At 44.4% G+C, this 20648-nt stretch overlaps 1 pseudogene; it reads right to left on the minus strand.

Moving 5' to 3' along the window:
• Positions 1-9653: 9653 nt before the first annotated feature.
• Positions 9654-10639, minus strand: LOC119842507 (annotated as a pseudogene).
• Positions 10640-20648: the final 10009 nt, after the last annotated feature.

Consider the following 20648-nt stretch of genomic DNA (forward strand, 5'->3'; position numbering starts at 1 on the left):
AATTGAAATAGAAAACTTACTTTGTTGGTCTTTATTCCAATTTGCGATGCATTTGATCCGATTGTGTTAGGAATCATTGGTCATTATCTAGCTATCATCTATTCACCCACTCCCAGAATTGTTTGGTTCTCTCTCTCTCTCTCTCTCTCTCTCTCTCTCATGCCCTCATCACTGTATTATCCACCAGCTGTTGTCGCATCCCTTCGCTGAATGTCCTGAGTTGCGGGGGTCTCTCTGCAGTTCCTAGCACAGATGGCTCTCCCTGCCTCCCTCCTAGGGCAGGCTTGGGTGAAAGGTGATGGACTAAATGGGATCAGAGACTGAAAGACACTCCCAGCTCTAGAGCTGATCTTGGTTTGTGCCGGCTTCAGACAAGGTCACAGCCCAAGATATCCCTGCTCTAGGGTTAAATAGCTGAATCTGGTATCCAGGGCTGTGAGCCCAGCTCTGCTCTCACGTCAGGAGCAAAGCATCCTGACAACCTTCCCTAGTTGACCCTAACCCGCACCCAGAGGGAGAACAGCACCTGCCCTGCATCTCATATGATGGCAGCATCTCTTGAGGGACCTTTAGCTAAAAACAAGGCAGGGCTGGATCACAAAGGGGGTCCCCACAGGTTGGCAAAATAGAACATATATTTGTAGCACAGACATGGGATCTACAATAGCTAAGAGACTCTTGGCACCAGAGTTTCAGCTGGCCTGGAATAGCTTGTTCCTTCATTAACTCCACATAGTCACTTCTAGGGGAGCAGAGATTTTTTTCTCCTGCATTGCACCAGCAGCTCTTGGGATGCAGCCACCCGAGGAATCCACAGCTCAGGCTGCCCTGGCTGCTTGAAGTTATTCACTAAGAGACAAACACAAAAAACTAAGGATCAGGTCCTGAGCTGGTGTAAATTGGTACACTCCCATTGACTTCAGAGTAGCGATGGCTATTTACACCACTTGGGGATCTGACTCATTGACTTCCAGGGAACTACAGCTGTTTACACCAGCTGGGGATCTGGCCCATGGGCAGTTTCTAACCCATATCCTTTGCCTGTGAAACTGAACCAAAGAAGAGTCAAACATTCGTAACCAGTCTCCTCTTTCCTAGCTCTTTGTCCACTGGGATTAATTACAAGTATAACTTGTAAGGGTGACAGAGCGATTCATTCCCACTTGGGACAGAACTGGGGACAGTGTTGTGGAGATTTTCTGCAACTGAACTTCCAGTTTTATTGGGATGAATAGCCTAGGTCTTTTTCTTTCTTTCTTTTTCTTTCTTTCTTTCTTTCTTTCTTTCTTTCTTTCTTTCTTTCTTTCTTTCTTTCTTTCTTTCTTTCTTTCTTTCTTTCTCCAGAGTAACATTTTTCCCGTTTTGGCAGGACAACATTAACATAAAAGGCTCCTTTGCCTGCAGATGCACTGTTTAAAAATGTGTAATTTACACGAGACATTCGTGTCAGAGAAACTGATGAAATACAAAGAGCCAGAGAGTAGAAATCAGCCCTAGACCTATTGGAATTAATGGTTCTGATCCTCAGCAAGTTCAAATCAGGGTAGCTCCACTGGAGTGAATGGGTCACTTTCTGTAAATCACTTCTAGCTGCCTTGGACTCAAAAGGTCCAGATCCCCAAACAGCTGTTGTGTAAATCAGCCCCAGTCCCAATGAAGTCAATTAGACCAGTTCCTCAGTGAATGTAAATTGGCAGAGTGCTATGGAACTACGCCAGGTTACATGAGCTAATATCTGTGCCGTGAAGTCTAGTTTTTTGTTTGTTCCTGTATCTGAGATTCTCATTGCTGAACATCACAATCCCAGCTCAATGCTCCTGGAATATTCCAATAACAGGATTAACAGAAACCTGCAAGATGGGTACCCAACCAGTAAATGAACTGATGAATATTATTACCATCACAACAACACCCTTCTATTTAAGGTTGCACCATGACTTCTGTGTAAAGGTCCTACTTTCTTAAAAAAAAAAGAAAAAGAAAAAAAGAAGACATGCTTAGTCAGATTGTTTTGAAATTTAATGTGCCTTAGGAGAGTGCAGGGTCGGATTAGTGACCTAAATGTGGGGTCATTTGAGCTAAGGGTTGTGAAGATATGAGCCCAGTTACAAGTTTCTAGGTTTGTTTATTTTGCTCAAAGCTAGAGATCAAATTATTGATGTGATGGAGGTCAAAATGGTCTCAATCTGTCTCATTTTACCCAAGGTAGTGCATGGCCCCCACTAAATTTTGGGGGACTCAAAATGAGAATGGAATTTAAGAAAGTCTGCATGTTGTATTGTGTGCTTGTGCCAGTACAGAAGGAGGGCTAAAGGATTTCCATTCCCGACATTTTGTATGGTTTAAAGCTCAGTTTTTGTAAGTTCACCAGAAGCTGAATGGTTACTTGGATAGCTTTGAAATTTGGGTGCCTCAGGCAGGAACGGGGTAGCATTAGCGTTCCAAATTTGTTGTCATTTGACCAAGGGCTTCCGGAGTTATAAGCCCCTCCATAACTTCCAGTTTCCTTCTGCTGCCTTGTATTGTTAAACTGCGAGGTACTAATGACTGGATCAATCATAGACCTCATTGAGATTGATGGCTGTGAATTCATCCTTGAATTAACAATAAGATAACCAAAAGCCCTCATCTTAAGCTTTGTCTACACTACCACTTTTGTCGGTCAGGGTGTGAAAAAAACACCCTGACCAACAAAAGTTTGACCCGACACAAGCGGTAAGGTAGTAAGATCCGAAGGGTAGACATGGCGGTAAAAGGTAAAAGCTGTAAGGTCCATAGTGTAGACATGGCCTAACTGTGTTGAGTCATTCACTGGGTGACTAAGAGGAGAAACTGCTCCATTTACACTGCTAGTGTTACACCAGGCTGAGGGCAAGAAGAATGAGTCTCACTGAGTCTAGTGGAATCACTGCTGATTTCCATGGGGGAGCGTATCAGCGCCAATGACCAGTGGGGGAACACACAGAGATGCCATTAACGTCTCTCTGTTTGAACTGGAGTAAATCAGCTTGGAAGCCCCAGCCCATGTTTGTAGCTCTCTCCATTCCTAACTGTGCAACACTGGACTAGGTCACTTCATTTCCTTCCCCACCTACATTTCCATCCATGCAAATGTCCTTTGCTTGATGTGGCCATCTCTCTATGGAATGGGGGAAAATGAAACAAAAAACTGTGAAGTGAAGAAATTTCCTTGGAAAAATTTGCTCTAATGAACACACGGCGCACAACTCTATGATCAACCTGGAACTGTTGAAGTCTGTGGGAGCATTGTTAGTAACTGCAGTGGGATCAGGACCGGGCCTTCCCTGCTATGTAAGAGCTGAGAGTTGTGTGGCTGACAGAAGAAGACTATCTCTATCAGGAAATTGCAAATTAATTTGAGATGGGCCCAGCTCAGACACTGGGCTCTTTCTTGGGATCCTCACTTCCCCAAAGCTCAGGCGAGGGGGCTTAGGAACTTAGATTCTGGTTCCACACTAAAGCCCATCCCTACAGAACCCACCTTTACTTTGACTGGCAACAATTGGCTCCTTTGATGGCTATTGCAATCTCCATGGAGAGACCATGTAGCGAAGGGGACTGGGAGCCTGATCTACCCACTCCCATTTTCAGGTCTGGGCTGGTCCATGGTCTCTGCTGAGGCTGCTCACAGGAGATTAACGCGTTCTAGTTTGGATGGATGAGATGTTTGGTGGGTGCTTTCATGACATGTCCAAGGAGATGAGGCAGAAAATCAATATTTCACAGAACTCAGAAGGGGAGGACACTGGGGCACTGCTCGGCTCGGTTGCATAGGGGACCTAGACATGAAAGCAGCAGCTTCATCTGTTATCTCCCAATCCAACATGTCCCATCCTGCACCGAGATGGCTATAGCATTCATGTGGGCATGGGGTGTGAACTGAGACCTCCTCTTCTTTCATATGTCCAGTGCTGGAAGCTAAGACCAGGGACTGTCCTGCTCTCTAAAGATGTCTTTTCGGGGAACAGAGAGAAAAGGTGGGTGAGGTAATAACTTTTATTGACCCAACCAATTTCTGTTGGTGAGAGCAACAAGCTTTCAAGCTACACAGAGCTCTTTCTCAGGTGTGGGAAAGGAATTCAGAGTGTCACAACTAAATACAAGGTAGAACAAATACTTTGCAATAAGTAGTTGGCACATATTCAAGGGACCATCCAAGGTGAATTGTCCCTTTAACACCCCTGTAGTCAAAGGAAAAAATATCAGGGTAGTGAATAGAAAACAGCTCTACAGAATGGGCACCATGAATCCTGGGTACTAATTGCTGATTTCCATGGAGAGGCCCCAGGAATGGGTATGGCGCTCTGAAGGGACCTGTAACCGATTCTGCAGCATCCTGTGCAATTAGAGCAGAAGCAAGGGGGTGTGGGTGTTGCAGAATCTGGAACAATACAGTGGACACTTGCTCCAGGGTGTGAGCTATGACAGGGATTTTCAGAGTGGTTTCAGGGAAACAGGTGCCCAATGTCCTTTGTCTGCACAAAGGGAGTTAGATGCTTAACTCTCTTAGGAAGAAGAAAAGGAGTACTTGTGGCACCTTAGAGACTAACAAATTTATTAGAGCATAAGCTTTCGTGAGCTACAGCTCACTTCATCGGATGTATCCGATGAAGTGAGCTGTAGCTCACGAAAGCTTATGCTCTAATAAATTTGTTAGTCTCTAAGGTGCCACAAGTACTCCTTTTCTTTTTGCGAATACAGACTAACACGGCTGCTACTCTGAAACTCTCTTAGGGTATGTCTACACTACAAAATTAGGTCGGTTTTATAGAAGTCAATTTTTAGAAACCAATTTTATACAGTCGATCGCATTATGTCCACACTAAGTGCATTAAGTCGGTGGAGTGCGTCCTCAATACCGTGGCTTGTGTTGACTTACAGAGCGGTGCACTATGAGTAGCTATCCCACAGTTCCCACAGTCTCCGCTGCCCATTGGAATACTGGATTAAGCTCCCAATGCCTGATAGGTCAAAAACATTGTTACAGTTGGTTTTGGGTACATGTCATCCGGCCTCCCCCCCCCGGTCCCTCCCTCTGTGAAAGGAATGGCAGACAATCATTTCTTGCATTTTTTCCTAGGTTACCTGTGCAGATGCCATACCACGGCAAGCATGGAGCCTGCTCAGCTCACCATACGTCTCCTGGGTGCTGTTGGCAGACACGGTACTGAATTGCTACACAGCAGCAGCTCCTTGCCTTCACGGCAGACGGTGCAGTAGGACTGATAGCTGTCGTACATCTCCTGGGTGCTTCTGGCAGACCTCGATGAGGTCGATCAGGGTGCCTGGACAGACATGACTATCCTCCTCTTAGAGCACCGAAGGGGAACCAGAGACTCCAGGTCATTCTCTTCTTTAAGTTTCGTCTCATGGAGATTCAGTCCTGCCTGGAATATCATGTGAGCTGGAGGCTTCTGCCTCAGGCTGCTCTCCCAGCCGGCAGCACCGTGCGGTCGCACCTATCCCAGCTATAATGATTTAGACCAACTGAGAACCTGCCCCGTCACTTTTAAGAAACCTGTGTAACTCTTCTGCCAGTTGGAGTTGGCAGCAACAAGGGTCGGGTTCAATATCTACGGGTTCCTTTTCAATAATACAACACAAAACCGGCTTGCGCACCCAACTAGTAACCTGGGAAAATTACACATCCCCCATTGGGCTCCTCTAGAGGTAACACTTCCCCTCTCACAAGCACAGAGTCCGAGTGTAGAAAAGAAACTTTTAATAATGTAACCCTTCTGCCAGGCTGAGTTGGTAGCAGCAAGAGCCGGGTTCAGTACACAGGGGTTCCCTCTCAACAAAGCAAATACAAAACCGGCTCAAGCCCCCACCCAGTGACCTGGGAAAATCTTACACACAACCCTGGGCACCTCAAAGAGACAATACTTCCCCTCTTGTAAGCACAGAGTCTCGGTGTAGCAGAAAATCTTTAATAACATGAGGTAAACGACATCAGCATTAAATTGGGAAAACACCACAACTAGGGTTCATCAACCAGACCATGAGCAAAGACCCACCCCAGCAGATTGGGCCATGTCCTTTCCCTCTGGTTCTTGAGTCCAACAACCCAAACATCTCTTGAGTCCAGCAACCCAAAGTCAAAAAATCCAAAAGCCCAGCCCCAGAGTTCAAAAGTTCATCTGCAGAGTGTTACTCCCCAGTTTGGGGTGTGTGTGTGTGGTAAGGGGCACCTTACATGATCCGAAGTGGACTGCCTCGCTGCTCAATAGGGCTTTGCTCCACTCCGCTCTATCAGCTGTCCCACAAGCCACTCTGCTCTGCTCCGTCCCACTCCACCAGCCATCCCGCAAGCAATTCCTGCCGTGCCACTCCACTCACTGCCCAGCAATATATCTTCAGGCTCCCTACTACTTAACACAGTGCTCAGTAATGTTAGCTCTTTAGTGATTTCATCTTGTAGTAGTAGGAACCTCAGTGCTGATGCACCATAAGCCCAAAACAAATTCAGCTCAGCACCAGTAGCTAGACTCTTAATAGACCCAAAATTAGCTCTGATATTTCACAGTGGAAAAAGAAGAATATGCAATTCATGTTTCAGGCTCTCACAAAAGGCCACAAAACCAGCTATTAACACCTATCACCAACCTCTCTCAATTCATTGAGTTTTGGAACCCATGTCCCTTGTCTAGCAAGTGCTACTTAGTGGATGGCCAGCCCCTCCATCATAACAAAAGGCCAAGTACAGTTCCACTGTCCTTGATTCATATAATCAGGATAATAACAATTTATTCTTCCTGCCCCAATAACAGAGACACTAGGGATCCCACAGCAGCCAAAGTGACCATTTGGGCAGCTATGGGCTCATGTTAGGCGGGGTGGGTGTGCCTATACAAATGAGCTCAGCCCCTGAAGTTCTTTTCCACAACTTGCCACAACTCACCACTAGAAGTCAGGGTGGAGCTCATCCTGACTCTGCTTACAATAAAAAGGGGAGAAGGAACCTGACATTAACTTGGGAAAACACTGCAAGCTGGATTCATAATATAAACCATGAGCAAAACACCCACCCCCGAATATGTTGGGCAGTGTCCTTTTGCCTCAGGTTCTTAAGTCCCACAACCACAAGTTCCTGTAACGTGCCTGTCCCTTCACTGCACCCCACTCACAGCTGTTGTCCTTGGTCAGTGAAGACCCAGAGTTCAGAGGTGCATCTGTGGAGTTCACCGTCCACCCTGGTGGTCGGAAAGAAAGGCACCCTGCTCTCTCCGCAGTCTGGGCATTTGCTCTGGCCCCTGCGGCTCTGCTCCACCAGCCATCCTGCACCTTCTGGGAAGTCTTGAGGTCCCGCCACATAACACAGCTCTCAGTGATTTCAGCTGTTACTGGGGGTGCCTCACAGACTGGGCAGCCTTATGTATCAGAGACACTGTCCTAAAGCAAGACTCATGCTTAGACCTGGTTATTAGGAGCTTTAGCTCTATTGGTCTGCAACAAGACTCTGAAATGAGTCTTAATCAGCTCAGTTATTACACAGTAGAGAGAGGAAGGGTCAAATCATATCCAGGACTCCTTAGGCAGTGCCGACTCCGCCGGCGCCGTGATCCAACACCAGCCAAAAGTCAACATTTGGGCAAAGCATTCCCATCATGCTGTGTGCCTAGGCAGAGTGGGAGTATGTGATGGTGTTCCCCGGGGTGCAACCTGGGACTGTGGGACTGCTGTGGCTGCTGAATTCACTAGCCTGGGGTGTCTCTCACAATGCTCTGCTAGTGACTAACAACAAACCCCTCCAGGTGCTGTTATCACTCAGTCCAGCAGCATGTGAAGCCCCACACCCAACTAGATTGCATGAATGCTCCCAGAGCCACTCGTGAATCGCACAAAGAAAGGCACCAGCCAGATCCCCCCAGCTCCCAGCCTTGTACCTCAGGAATATACCGTCTTGCACTGCTCAAGGGATTTAGGCACCTACCGATGGAGACAGGCACCTAGGGAGATTAATTAAAGCTCCTAAGTAAGCCAGGTGGCTAAATCCCATGGACTTTCAATGGGAGTTAGGCACTTTACCTGCTTTGGTGCTATTGTAAATCCCATTGGGCACCTATTAGCATAGCTAGGTGTCTAAATCCCTTTATAATCCTAGCCCTGTGTCTGTCTTCTCAAGTTCTAAGGCCTGGGCTTCACTTGAACTTCAGAAATATTAAACCCGTCATTTGCAAAAGAGCCTATTGGAACAAACCTTGGGTTTCTACAACTGATACACCACCATCTGCATACTTCTGCAATAGCGAGCATAGTGGACTGTATCCAGGGAAATGTAGGTGTTTACAGGGTTAGGCAGCAGCTGAGCAGAGGTTTTGAGAATGTAAATTTTGCACTTCGGCACCTAAATGCTTTTGCGGATTTAGCCCTCGGCTACTGCTCAGTGGGGCTGGGTTTGGACAGGTGACTTAGTGGTGAAAGCAGCAGCTTCATCTCTTATCTCCAGTTTGTAGCATCCACATGGAAATGGGGTGTGAACTGAGACCTCAGCTCCTCTCAAATGTTCAGGGGGCTAAGGTGAGGGATAGTCCTCTCTCTAAAGTTGCTTTATTGGGGCACAATCTATTCCCACGGCCTGCCACAGCGTGGTGCACACAGCATGGTGTGCGAGGGACATATCAGCCCAGGGATTCAGTTACTGATAGCAACCAAAGCAATCAGACCATCAGACCAAGTGGGGAATCCACTAGGAAACCCCAGTGAGGAGCACAGAGTTGGGATTATCCCCAGCGGACATTAGCAGGGGAGAGAGTAGAAAGCAGCTCAGCAGAAGGGACCCATTGTATTCTTGGTGCAAAATCACTGATTTCCCTGGACAGACCCCAGGAATGGGCTTGGCCCTGTGGAGGAACCAGTGACTGATTCTGCAGTATCCTGTGCAATTAGAGCAGACACAAGGGGCTGTGGGTGCTGCAGAATCTGGAACCGTACAGTGAACTTTCACTAAAGGCCATGAGCTGTGACAGGGATTTTCAGAGTGGCTTCAGGGAATTAGGGGCCCAACTCCCATTGACTGCACAATGGGAGTAAGGCAACTAATGTCCTTAGACCCCTTTGAATATCCCAGACTTAATATACAGAGATTTTTGTCTTGTCCCCTTGTATCCTCATTTTCTTTGCACCACCCTAACCCTAAGTGGCCAGATGATTAGCCCAAGGTTCTGAAGTCTGACATTTTTCAGTAGTATATATAGAAGCCCAGGTGGTAGCTGTGCAATCTTCCCTCACTCACCATTCCCTGGCCGTGTGCTTTTACCTTGCCCTGGAGGGACTCTTTCTATATATGACAGAGGATTCCTTTTTGCATACTTCTGGACCTTTCTGTAGTAATGGAGCACAAGGGTGCAAATCTTTTTCCAGTGATACTGACATTTGTGCGGTGGGGACTTGTCTTCTAGGAACCGCACAAAGACCCCCAGTCCATTTCTTAAGGCCACCATGAAGCCATTACAAGGCACAAACTTTGATGCTTATGCCAACATAGCCACTAGCTGCCTAGCAGGGGAATGGTCCCTATTTTTACTAGTGCAAATACCCAATTCTGCATAAACAGATTGCACAGTATTTTCTCATGGAGACAATAATGTCATCAGATGATTATATTTATAAAGAAACACAGAATGAAATTGCTACCGAAGGAGAAATATGGACATGTTGTTCTTAGTGAATAACCTCCAACCTATCTGTTTACTCAGTGCACCTTTGATCTCTTTGTTTCCATTTCTGTAGATGATCGGATTCATCATTGGTGGCAGCACAGAGTAGAGAACAGCCACTATGAGATTCAGACCTGAGGTTGAGCTGGAGGTGGGTTTCAGGTAGGCAAAGGCAGCAGTACAAAAGAACAAGGACACCACAGTGAGGTGAGGGAGGCAGGTGGAGAAGGCTTTATGCCCGCCCTGCTCAGAGGAGATTCTCAGCACTGCTTTGAAGATCTGAACATCTGACACAATTATGAAAAGAAAGCAGCTTAAGCCTAAGAATGAACTAAAGATGAGAAACCCAACTTCAGTGAGGTAAAAGTCAGAGCAGGCGAGATTGAGGAGGGATTTCACAGGAGAACTGATCCACCATGTTGCCGCCACAGAAGGAGATTTCAAAGGTAATCCCAGTGTGCAGTGCAGAGTAGAGAATACTACTGGTCTAGGCACTGGCTGCCATTTGGACACAAGCTGTCCTGTTCATCAGTGTCTCATAGTATAGTGGTTGGCAGATGGCGACATATCGGTCATATGCCATGATGATCAGTAAGGCAAAATCTGCTGAAACGAAGAAGAAGACAAGAAAGACTTGGGCAACACATCCAGAATAAGAAATTGATCTGGTGTTCGTGATGGAATTGGCCATGGATTTGGGGATGGTGACAGAGATGGAGCCGAGGTCTAGGATGGACAGATTCATCAGGAAGAAGTACATGGGGGTGTGAAGGTGGCAGTCAAGGGCTATGGCTGTGGTGATGAGAAGGTTCCCCAGCAGGGATATCAGGTAAAGCACTAGAAACACCAAAGTGTAAAATCTGCAGCTCCCGACTGTCAGAGAATCCCAGGAGAAGGAACTCTGTCACAGTGGTTTGGTTGGACATTTTCTTCCTCAGTACACTGTGTGATTCTGTGGAGGGAATGAGAAGGACAATGGTCAGGATTAGAGCAACAGAGGGAATGGCCCTGATTCCCCTTTCCCTAATATCTCGTTATATGAACTTGAAAGGTGCACAGCACTTGTCACTTACAATGAGTAGGTGTTGTTAGTGTTCCTTGCCTCTGACAATCAATGAGTTGTGTTATCACACTAGTGTAAATTGGATCAGCTCCTTTAAAGTAAATGGCGCTTCATCTATTTATCCCATCAGAGGATTTGGCCCAAGGTGTGGCTGGATAAAATGCAATTGAAGGATGGAACGAAGCACACTCGAAACCAACAATTCTCACAACTTGGGTATGAAACTGATAAACTAAAATGCTAACACAGCCTGATTCTCACTTTGCAGGGCAATACGATGTTGACTCACCCAGCATCGTAAATAGCAGCTTATCTGTAATTTTTCTACCCCAAGCTCTGTGCCTAGACGGTCTCCTGCTTCCTTCCAAATTGATTTATGGCAACAACTCCCAACTGCACTTCTGCCTGCATGTACAATGGGCTAGCAGCATCCCTCCGTCACCGCTCTGTTGTATTGTTTACTCTGTGCAGTGTGGTGCAGTGGCTGTCAGGACACCTGGGCTCTGTTCTTGTCTCTGCCAGTGATCTGCTGTGTGATCTTGGACCAGTCATTTCCCTGCTTTCTGCCTCTGTTTCCCCCGTCTCCCTTTCTCTGCCATGTCTTCTAGGACTAAAAGGGCTAGAGCACGCTGTCTGTGACTCCATGGTAATACTAATATAGTGATGCAGGAGTTCACATTTATTCCTGGCTTGGTGAAATCCTATTATCGAATATACCACCAGTTTGGGGCGTCTGCCCTGTGTTCTGACCGTCTGATCTGAGATTGGCACTCATGGTTGTGAGCTGTTACAGACAGCATGACAGCAATGACTGAGGAAGAATGTTCCAGGTGGTTTGGATGCTAACCTGGAACCTGAGAGACCAAGCTCAGCTACCTGTTTTGCCATGAGTTTCCTGTGTGATCTTGGGCATGTCATTCTGTCTGGACAACAGTTCCCATCTATAACATGGATATAATAGTACTGCCCTGCCTTGCAGAGTTGGGGTGAGGATAAATATATTAAAGAGTTAGTGGTTTAAACAGAGGTGGGTGGAAACTTTGTTTCCTCATGAAAATTTTTGGGTTTTTTTGTCAAAGAAAATCCCCAACACTTCTCAAAACTGAACCTTTTTGTCTGAAAACTGTCAAAAAATATTAAATTAAATTACTTTAAATTAAAAATACAATTTTTCAGCCAAAACTATTTGTTTTCCCAGTTTTCATTTCTTTAAATGAAAAAGAGACACTGTATAAGGAAAGTGAAGACTTTCTGTGAAAATTTTGTTTGGTGAACCCTGCACTTTATACATTGGAAAACATTGTGATGGAATGCAGTCATGGCAGCCATATGGACACTTTAGATAGACAGAGCAGTAAATAATGGGACTTTTCCCCCGATCATCTGTAGAGTTGGAGTTATGACAGTTCCTTCCATTTGAGGCTATCATGAGGCTGATGTCATTCTTAGATTAAATTCATCCATGGGCATCATTTAATTTGGTGCCTTGAATGGGAACTGAGTTCTTCTGAGCTGGCCTCCAGGCCTAAGGAATAAGTTCCATTCCACGTTCAGCACTGGATGAGTTAATGTTTTCACTTGCTGTGAAGCACCAACTATTGGCTATTGCCCAGAGCCACCAAGTATGTCAGTGGCTAAACCAAAAACCAAGTCCCATGAGAGCTGGGTGCATAATACCTTGGAGGAGCTGGGCCTGGAACAAGATCTGAATTTCTAACTTCTTTAGACTCCCTTGAAAATAAAAGCCCAAATATGGAATTTTTTGCACCATTCTGGAGTCCTTTCAGGATGCAGAATAAAGGTGACATTTGAAAATTTGGCTCAAAATAATTATTGCAAATTTTGTTTTAAAATTAACAAGGCAGCAAATACAAACGTTGAAGGACTCCTGAAATGGCTGGACTTGGCATGGGAGGAAATGATGCATTGTAGGCATCACCTTTGAATGGACTAAACTCTCACTAGCTGAGGAGCTGCAGGAAGACAGCAGCTTTTGATTTTTATACCAAACTCAGCGGTAAGTCCTTATTAATGTTCATTTTCAAACATACACATGCACAAAATAATATTTGCCCATAAATACACAATTGCGTACATGTAGAAATGCACACACAATAATCCATAGTCACAATACACATGTAGTCACACAATATTTTTCACTAATAAACACAAAATATTGTGTATTCACAAACACAACAATAATGCATACTTGCACACCAGAAGAAGCACTGACAATACACACAAAAGTTACACAATATTTTTCAGTAATAAACATATGATATTGTACATTCACATCATATATGTTCTCAAGGACAGACACAGGAATAGAAAACTCACATGCACACTGATTTCAACTCAGGTATACACTCACAATAATGTACACTGACAACAACACATGTGAGCAGTGTACTTGACTAGCAAACACACACTGAAAGCAAAGTCTCAGTACACTGCACTTATAATGTAATCTCACAAAAAGAAACCCATAAGCCAGATCTACACTAGAAACTTTCACCATCATAGCAATATCAGCTTGGAAGTATGATTTTTTGCAACATTTCTATACCGATAAAACCCCTAGTGTAAACATGGTTAAACCAGCTTACAAATTCTTCTGCGATGTGGCTTGTTTCTCTCAGATTACCAGTGTAAGCAATACCAGCAAAACTACTAGTACATTTACATTAGGACAGTTTATTTCTATTGCTATATCAGCAAAACTTTTCCAGTGTAGATCTGGCTATAAATTGTCTCACAATACATTCTCTCTCTTCTTCTCATATAAACACACACACACACACACTGTCAAGGTTCCTTCCCCACTCTGAATTCTAGGGTACAGATGTGGGGACCTGCATGAAAGACCCCTAAACTTATTCTTACCAGTTTAGGTTAAAAAATTCCCCAAGGTACAAACTTTGCCTTTTCCTGAACCCTATGCTGCCACCACCAAGCATGTTAAACAAAGAACAGAGAAAGAGCCCACTTGGAGATGTCTTCCCCCCAAAATATCCCCCCAAGCCCTACACCCCCTTTCCTGGGGAAGGCTTGATAAGAATCCTCACCTATTTGTACAGGTGAACACAGACCCAAACCCTTAGATCTTAAGAAAAAGGAAAAAGCAATCAGGTTCTTAAAAGAAGAATTTTAATTAAATAAAAGGTAAAAGAATCACTTCTGTAAAATCAGGATGGTAAATACCATACAGGGTAATCAGATTCAAAACATAGAGAATCCCTCTAGACAAAACCTTAAGTTACAAAAAGACACAAAAACAGGAATATACATTCCATCCAGCACAGCCTATTTTATCAGCCATTTAACAAAAGGAAATCTAATGCATTTCTAGCTAGATTACTTACTAACAAGTTCTGAGACTACATTCCTGATCTGTTCCCGGAAAAAGCAACACACAGACAGACAGACCCTTTGTTCCCCCCACCCCCTCCAGCTTTGAAAGTATCTTGTCTCTTGATTGGTCAGTTTGGTCAGGTGCCAGCGAGGTTATCTTAGCTTCTTAACCCTTTACAGATGAAAGGGTTTTGCCTCTGGCCAGGAGGGATTTAGAGCACTGTATACAGAAAGGTGGTGACCCTTTCCTTTATATTTATGACATGCCCCCCCCCCAAATCACACATAGGCTGAAACACTGGCTGTGATTTCTTCCTGGAGCTCTAGGAGAAAACAGAGTTAATAAGACACATGCACCTCTAAATATACTACCAAGTGTATAAAGACTAACAATATTTTCCACATCTCAAGGATGATTTTAACCAGTTGATTCCAGGAAACTTTCATGGGAGAGTGCATCAGCCACTTTGTTAGAAGTTCCTGAAATGTGTTGTTTGTCGAAATGAATAACCTGGAGAGCTAAACTCCACCTAATAAGTTTTTTGTTTTTTCCCTTGGCAGTATGAAGCCACGGTAATTCAGCATGGTCAGTTTGCATGTGGAGATGCCATCCCCAAACATATGGGAGTAGCTTTTCCAGAGCGTGGACAATGGCATAACATTCCTTTTCACTGATTGACCAGTGGCTCTCCCTCTGAGAAAGCTTCTTGCTGAGAAACACGACAGGATGGAACTCTTGATTCGGTGCTTCCTACATGAAGATTGCTCCCAAACCACGCTCGGATGCATCTGTGGTTACTAGAAACGGTTTGTCAAGGTCTGGGGCCCTTAGTACAGGGTCAGACATGAGTGTCACTTTAAGCTGGTTAAAGGCCTTCTGACACTCTTCAGTCCACTGAACGCATTTGGCTGTTTCTTTTTGGTTAGGTCTGTCAGTGGGGCGGCGATTTGGCTGTATTGTGGAAAAAATCGCCTGTAATATCCGGCCAAATCTAAAAAGGATTGGACCTGTTTCTTTGACTTTGGGATAGGCCACTTTTGGATAGCATCCACTTTGGCTTGTAGGGGGTTGATAGTTCCTTGACCCACCTGGTGTCCAAGGTAAATCACTCTGTTTAGGCCTATTTGACACTTCTTAGCCTTAGCAGTTAGTCCTGCCTCCCTTATGCTCTCGAAGACTTTTTGTAGATGTTCCAGGTGTTCTGCCCAGGAATCCAAAAATATGGCCACATTGTCAAGGTAGGTGACTGCATAGTCTCCCAATCCTGCTAAGAGACCATCTACAAGTCTTTGGAAGGTTGTGGGTGCATTCTGCAGCCCGAAAGGAAGTACATTAAATTCATACAGCCCGAAACGTGTGGTGAAGGCTGACCTTTCCTTGGCGGATTCATCTAGCGGTACCTGCCAGTACCCCTTGGTTAAGTCCAAGGTAGAGATGAATTGGGCCCGTCCCAGTTTCTCCAATAGTTCATCTGTGCATGGCATTGGATAGTTGTCTGGGTGAGTTATAGCATTTAGCTTATGGTAATCCAAGCAAAAACATATCTCCCCATCTGGTTTGGGAACTAGAACCACTGGAGATGCCCATGCACTGCCAGAGGGGTGAATTAGACCCATGTGTAGCATATCCTGGATCTCCCGTCCTATAGCAGTTTTAGCTTGAGGAGACACCCGGTAAGGTTGGGCTTTAATTGGGTGAGCATTACCTGTGTCAATGGAGTGGTATGCTTGTTCAGTCAGACCGGGGGTGGCTGAGAATGTCGGCACATAGCTAGTGGACAGCTCCTTGATCTGCTGACTAAATCTAAATCTTTCAGTGAGATTGAGGCTGTTAAGCCTTCGTAGCTAAGGCACTTTGGAAAATGGGATGTAGGCTCCTAAATCACTTAGACTCTTTTTAAAATGTTACCCAAACAGATTGAATGAGCTTATTGGATGGGGACTGGCTATTTGTGTGCTTACAATGAAGGGCAACAGGAGGTTTTATTGGAGAATATGAAAGGTCAGCTAATGCTCTGCTGAGATTTTAAAAACTTTCTAAGGGAACTGGATGGGAAGTCAGTGTCTAAATCACTTAAGTGGCTCTGAAAATCTCAGGTGTAAATTTTATTTCTAGGGTTAATGTGTTATTTCTTGACAGCCAACGTAGCATTCATCCAATAAAGAGAGAGATTTGTTTTAGCATTAAAAGTTTCTTCCCTCTCCAGGACTTTCCCTTTGAGATTAAAAGTTTGACTTTACTGACATAGTGTTTGGTTTAATTTTTAGAGAAAATTTTCCTTGCTTCTTACATTCCCCAGAACAGATGTGCCTTGGGAGATTGCACCTTCCCACAGAAGGATATATAATGAATCAGAAAAAACTTTCCCCACTTGGTGGAGGGTATGAGGCACAGGGCACATTACTAGACATGACAATGGCACCTCGGTAGCTGTTCTGGGATATGACATTCTATTTACTGTGAACATGGAAGTACGTCAATGAGGTGAGGAGAGAAGATGGACTGAATAACCTGGATCCTGGTCCCTGATATGCTAAGTGAGGAGGTGACAACAGAGACTCCAGCTGCTGATAGACTCGCCTTAGAGGTAAATCAACCTTTTCCTTCCTGCTCCTTTCAGCTCAAGGTTTTGGAAGAAACATAAGTTTGTTAGATAACTGATTCCATGGGAATCCAAGGGGAACTGGGCAATGATCTCTCTTAAAGTCCCAACCCAAAGCAAAATGACTGAATTTGGACAAAGAAAAGACCTGCCAGGTCACTGCTATCTTAGCTCCTTATCTGGCCCCCATCACCATGATATCTGGGCACCTCACTGTACTGAATGTATCTATCCTCCCACCACCCCTGTGAGGTGCTATTATCCCTGCTTTCCAGATGGGGACCTGATGCACAGAGGGACAGATTTACAGAGGGGGTTTGGCACCTAAAGATACAGAGACAGTCCTAATAGGCATTAGGTACCACACCTACTCAGGCATCAATCCACATTTTTAGGTACCTACCGGCCTTTGGAAATTTGGCCTGACAGTCACAGAAGTCATTTGACAAAGGAGGGAATTGAAGCAACATCTGCAAAGTCCACGGTGAGCACTTCAAACACTGGAGCATCCTTCATTCCACTTGAAGCTTTCCTCCATGCTACACACAAGATTGTACTTTTCTTTCTGGCACAGACCTCGCTGGAGCATTGGGAGGGTTAGTGTGATGATGTGGGTACAACAGAGCTGATATTTGCTGCTGTGTTCAGTGCTAAGAGAGCAGACACTGGCTATATACAGGCTTGGCAGAATTTGATTTTATTTGTACAATTTCATCAAATATTGTTTTGTATTTTTAAGTTTCTTTGTATTTTTAACATTTTAGTCATTATAGTTGCAGGAAATTCAGTAGTGGGGGAGGATTGGGGTCAGGGTTAGGGCAATGGGGTTGCGGGGAACTTCCAGCAGTGACAACAGGTACAGGTGGCTCCCTACATGGCTGAGGGGTCCAAGACACTGTGGTGTAAGGTGCAGGGAAGGCGACTGCTCTGACCCAGCAGAGCAGAGATCTGTGGCCAGGGCTACGAGGAGGAGGAAAACTATGAGCCCTGGGCCATAGCAGAAGTCACCCCCTAGTTGAAAGGCTCTGTCTATGGGTAGAAGTCATCCAGCAACAGGGTGGCCTTTCCCACTGCCAGGGACTCATTCTCCTCCTCGCAGACCAGGCTGTGTCTCTGGGTTTTTTCCCTCCAGGACCACAGCCCGTCCTGCACCTTGCACCTTCAGGGATGGGTGTCACTGTGCTGTGAGAGCTGGGGGCACAAGGCTCCCTGCATGTCAGCAGAGCCGATGACACCCATCCCTGCTGGAGCATGGCATCGGGGAGGCTGCGCTAAAGCCACCTGTGACCGATATATTCTGTTGTTGGTTTCAGCGTCTCAGCTTATAGAGACATTTAGTGACATTTATCAGTTGAAACTGCATCCTGCCGAGTCGAACTATACATTTCAGAGAAGGCTCAAAGCATTAGCTGTCCAAATCCCATTGAAATCAAAGTGTCCCACCCTTGAAGTCAGTGGAAATTTTATCTTTCATGTCCATGACAGAAGCTCAGACTGAACAGAATTATTTCTGAGGTGTAAAATTAACTCTGTGCATAACTCTGTGCAGGGATCAGGTCCTTTCTTAGCAGTTAATAAGGATTAATAAATGTGTCTAATAAAAGATATGACCTCATCCACCTTGTCCTTCTAATGATCAGTAATGGCAAGAGAGACAGTAATCATAGAATCATAGGTCTGGAAGGGACCTCAAGAGGTCTTCTAGTCCACTCCCCTGCATTCAAGGCAGGACTTAGTATTATCTAGACAACCCCTCAAAGGTGTTTGTCTAACCTGTTCTTAAAAATCTCCAATGATGGAATTTCCTCCCTAGCAATTTATTCCAATGCTTAACTACCCTGACAGTTAGGAAGTTTTTCCTGATGTCCAACCTAAACCGCCCTTGCTTCAATTTAAACCTATTGCTGTTTGTCCTATCCTCAGAAGTTAAAAAGAAGAATTTTTTTCCCTCCTCCTTGTAACAACCTTTTATGTACTTGAAAATTGTTATCATGTCCCCTCTCAGTCTTCTCTTCTCCAGACTAAACAAACCCATTTTTTTCAGTCTTCCCTCATAGGTCATGTTTTCTAGACCTTTCATCATTTTTGTTGCTCTTTCCTGGACTTTCTTCAATTTAGCCACAACTTTCCTGATATATGGCGCCTAGAACTGGACACAATACTCCAGTTAAGGCCTAATCAACGTGGAATAGAGCGGAAGAATTACTTCTCGTGTCTTGCTTACAACACTCCTGCTAATACATCCCCGAATAATGTTTGCTTTTTTTGCAACAGTCTTACACTGTTGACTCATATTTAGCTTGTGATCCACTTTGACCCCAGATCCCTTTCCACAGTACTCCTTCCTAGGCAGCCCTTTCCCATTGTGTATGTGTGCAATTGATTGTTCCTTCCTAAGTGGAGTACTTTGCATTTGTCCTTATTGAATTTCATCCTATTTACTTCAGACCATTTCTCCAGTTTGTCCAGATCATTTTGAATTTAAATTCTATCCTCCAAAGCACTTGCAACCCCTCCCAGCTTGGTATCATCCGCAAACTTTATAAGTGTACTCTCTATGCCATTATCTAAATCACTTATGAAGATATTGAACAAAACTAGACCCTGAACCAATCCCTGCAGGATCCCACTCCTTGTGCCCTTCCAGCTTAACTGTGAACAACTGATAACTACTCTCTGGGAACTGTTTTCCAACCAGTTATGCACTCACCTTATAGTAGCTCCATCTAGTTTGTATTTTCCTACTTTGTTTATGAGAAAGTCATCTAAGATGCCTTTTTAAAAGTTAACATATACCAAAAGCCTTATTCAAGTTAACATATACCAAATCTACCCCTTCCCTCCATCCACAAGGCTTGTTATCCTGTCAAGAAAAGCTATCAGGTTGGTTTGACGTGATTTGTTCTTGACAAATACATGCTACTGTTACTTATCACCTTATTATCTTCTAGGTGTTTGCAAATTGGTTGCTTAATTATTTGCTCCATTATGTTTCTGGATACTGAAGTTAAGCTGACTGGTCTGTCATTCCCCATCTTGTACTTATTCCTCTTTTTAGAGGTTGGCATTATATTTTCCCTTTTCCAGTCCTCCGGAATCTCTCCTATCTTCCTTGACTTTTCAAATCTTATTGCTAATAGCCCAGATATCTCCTCAGTCAGCTCCTTGAGTATGCTAGGATGTATTTCATCAGGCCCTGGTGACTTGAAGACATCTAACTTGTCTAAGTAATTTTTAACTTGTTCTTTCCATATTTTAGCCTCAGATCCTACCTCATTTTCACTGGTGTTCACTATGTTAGATGTCCAGTTGCTCCGAAACTTTTTGGTGAAAACAGAAACAAAAATGTCATTTAGCACTTCTTCCATTTCCACATTTTCTGTTATTGGTCCCCACCACACACATTGAATAACGGGCCTACCCTGTCCTTCGTCTTCCTCTCGCTTCTAGTGTATTTGAAGAATGTTTTCCTGTTACCTTTTATGTCTCCAGCCAGTTTCATCTCCTTTTGTTCTTTGGCCTTTCTCATTTTGTCCCTACATACTTCTGTTATTTGTTTATATTCATCCTTTGTAATTTGACCTAGTTTCCACTTTTTGTAGGACTCTTTTTTGAGTTTCAGATCATTTAAGATCTCGTGGTTAAGCCAGGGTGGTCTCTTGCCAGACTTCCTATATTTTCTACACTGTAGGATAGTTTGTTCTTGTGCCATTAATAAAGTCTCTTTGAAAAATTGCCAACTGTCTTGAACTGTTTTTCCTCTTAAATTTGCTTCCCATGGGATCTTACCTACCCACTCCTTGAGTTTGCTAAAGTCTCCTTTCTTGAGATTTATTATGTTTATTGACAGGTTTCAGAATAGCAGCCGTGTTAGTCTGTATTCGCAAAAAGAAAAGGAGTACTTGTGGCACCTTAGAGACTAACACATTTATTAGAGCATAAGCTTTCGTG

This window comes from Dermochelys coriacea, chromosome 14 (genome assembly GCF_009764565.3).
Source record: "Dermochelys coriacea isolate rDerCor1 chromosome 14, rDerCor1.pri.v4, whole genome shotgun sequence".
Classification (NCBI taxonomy): domain Eukaryota; kingdom Metazoa; phylum Chordata; order Testudines; family Dermochelyidae; genus Dermochelys; species Dermochelys coriacea.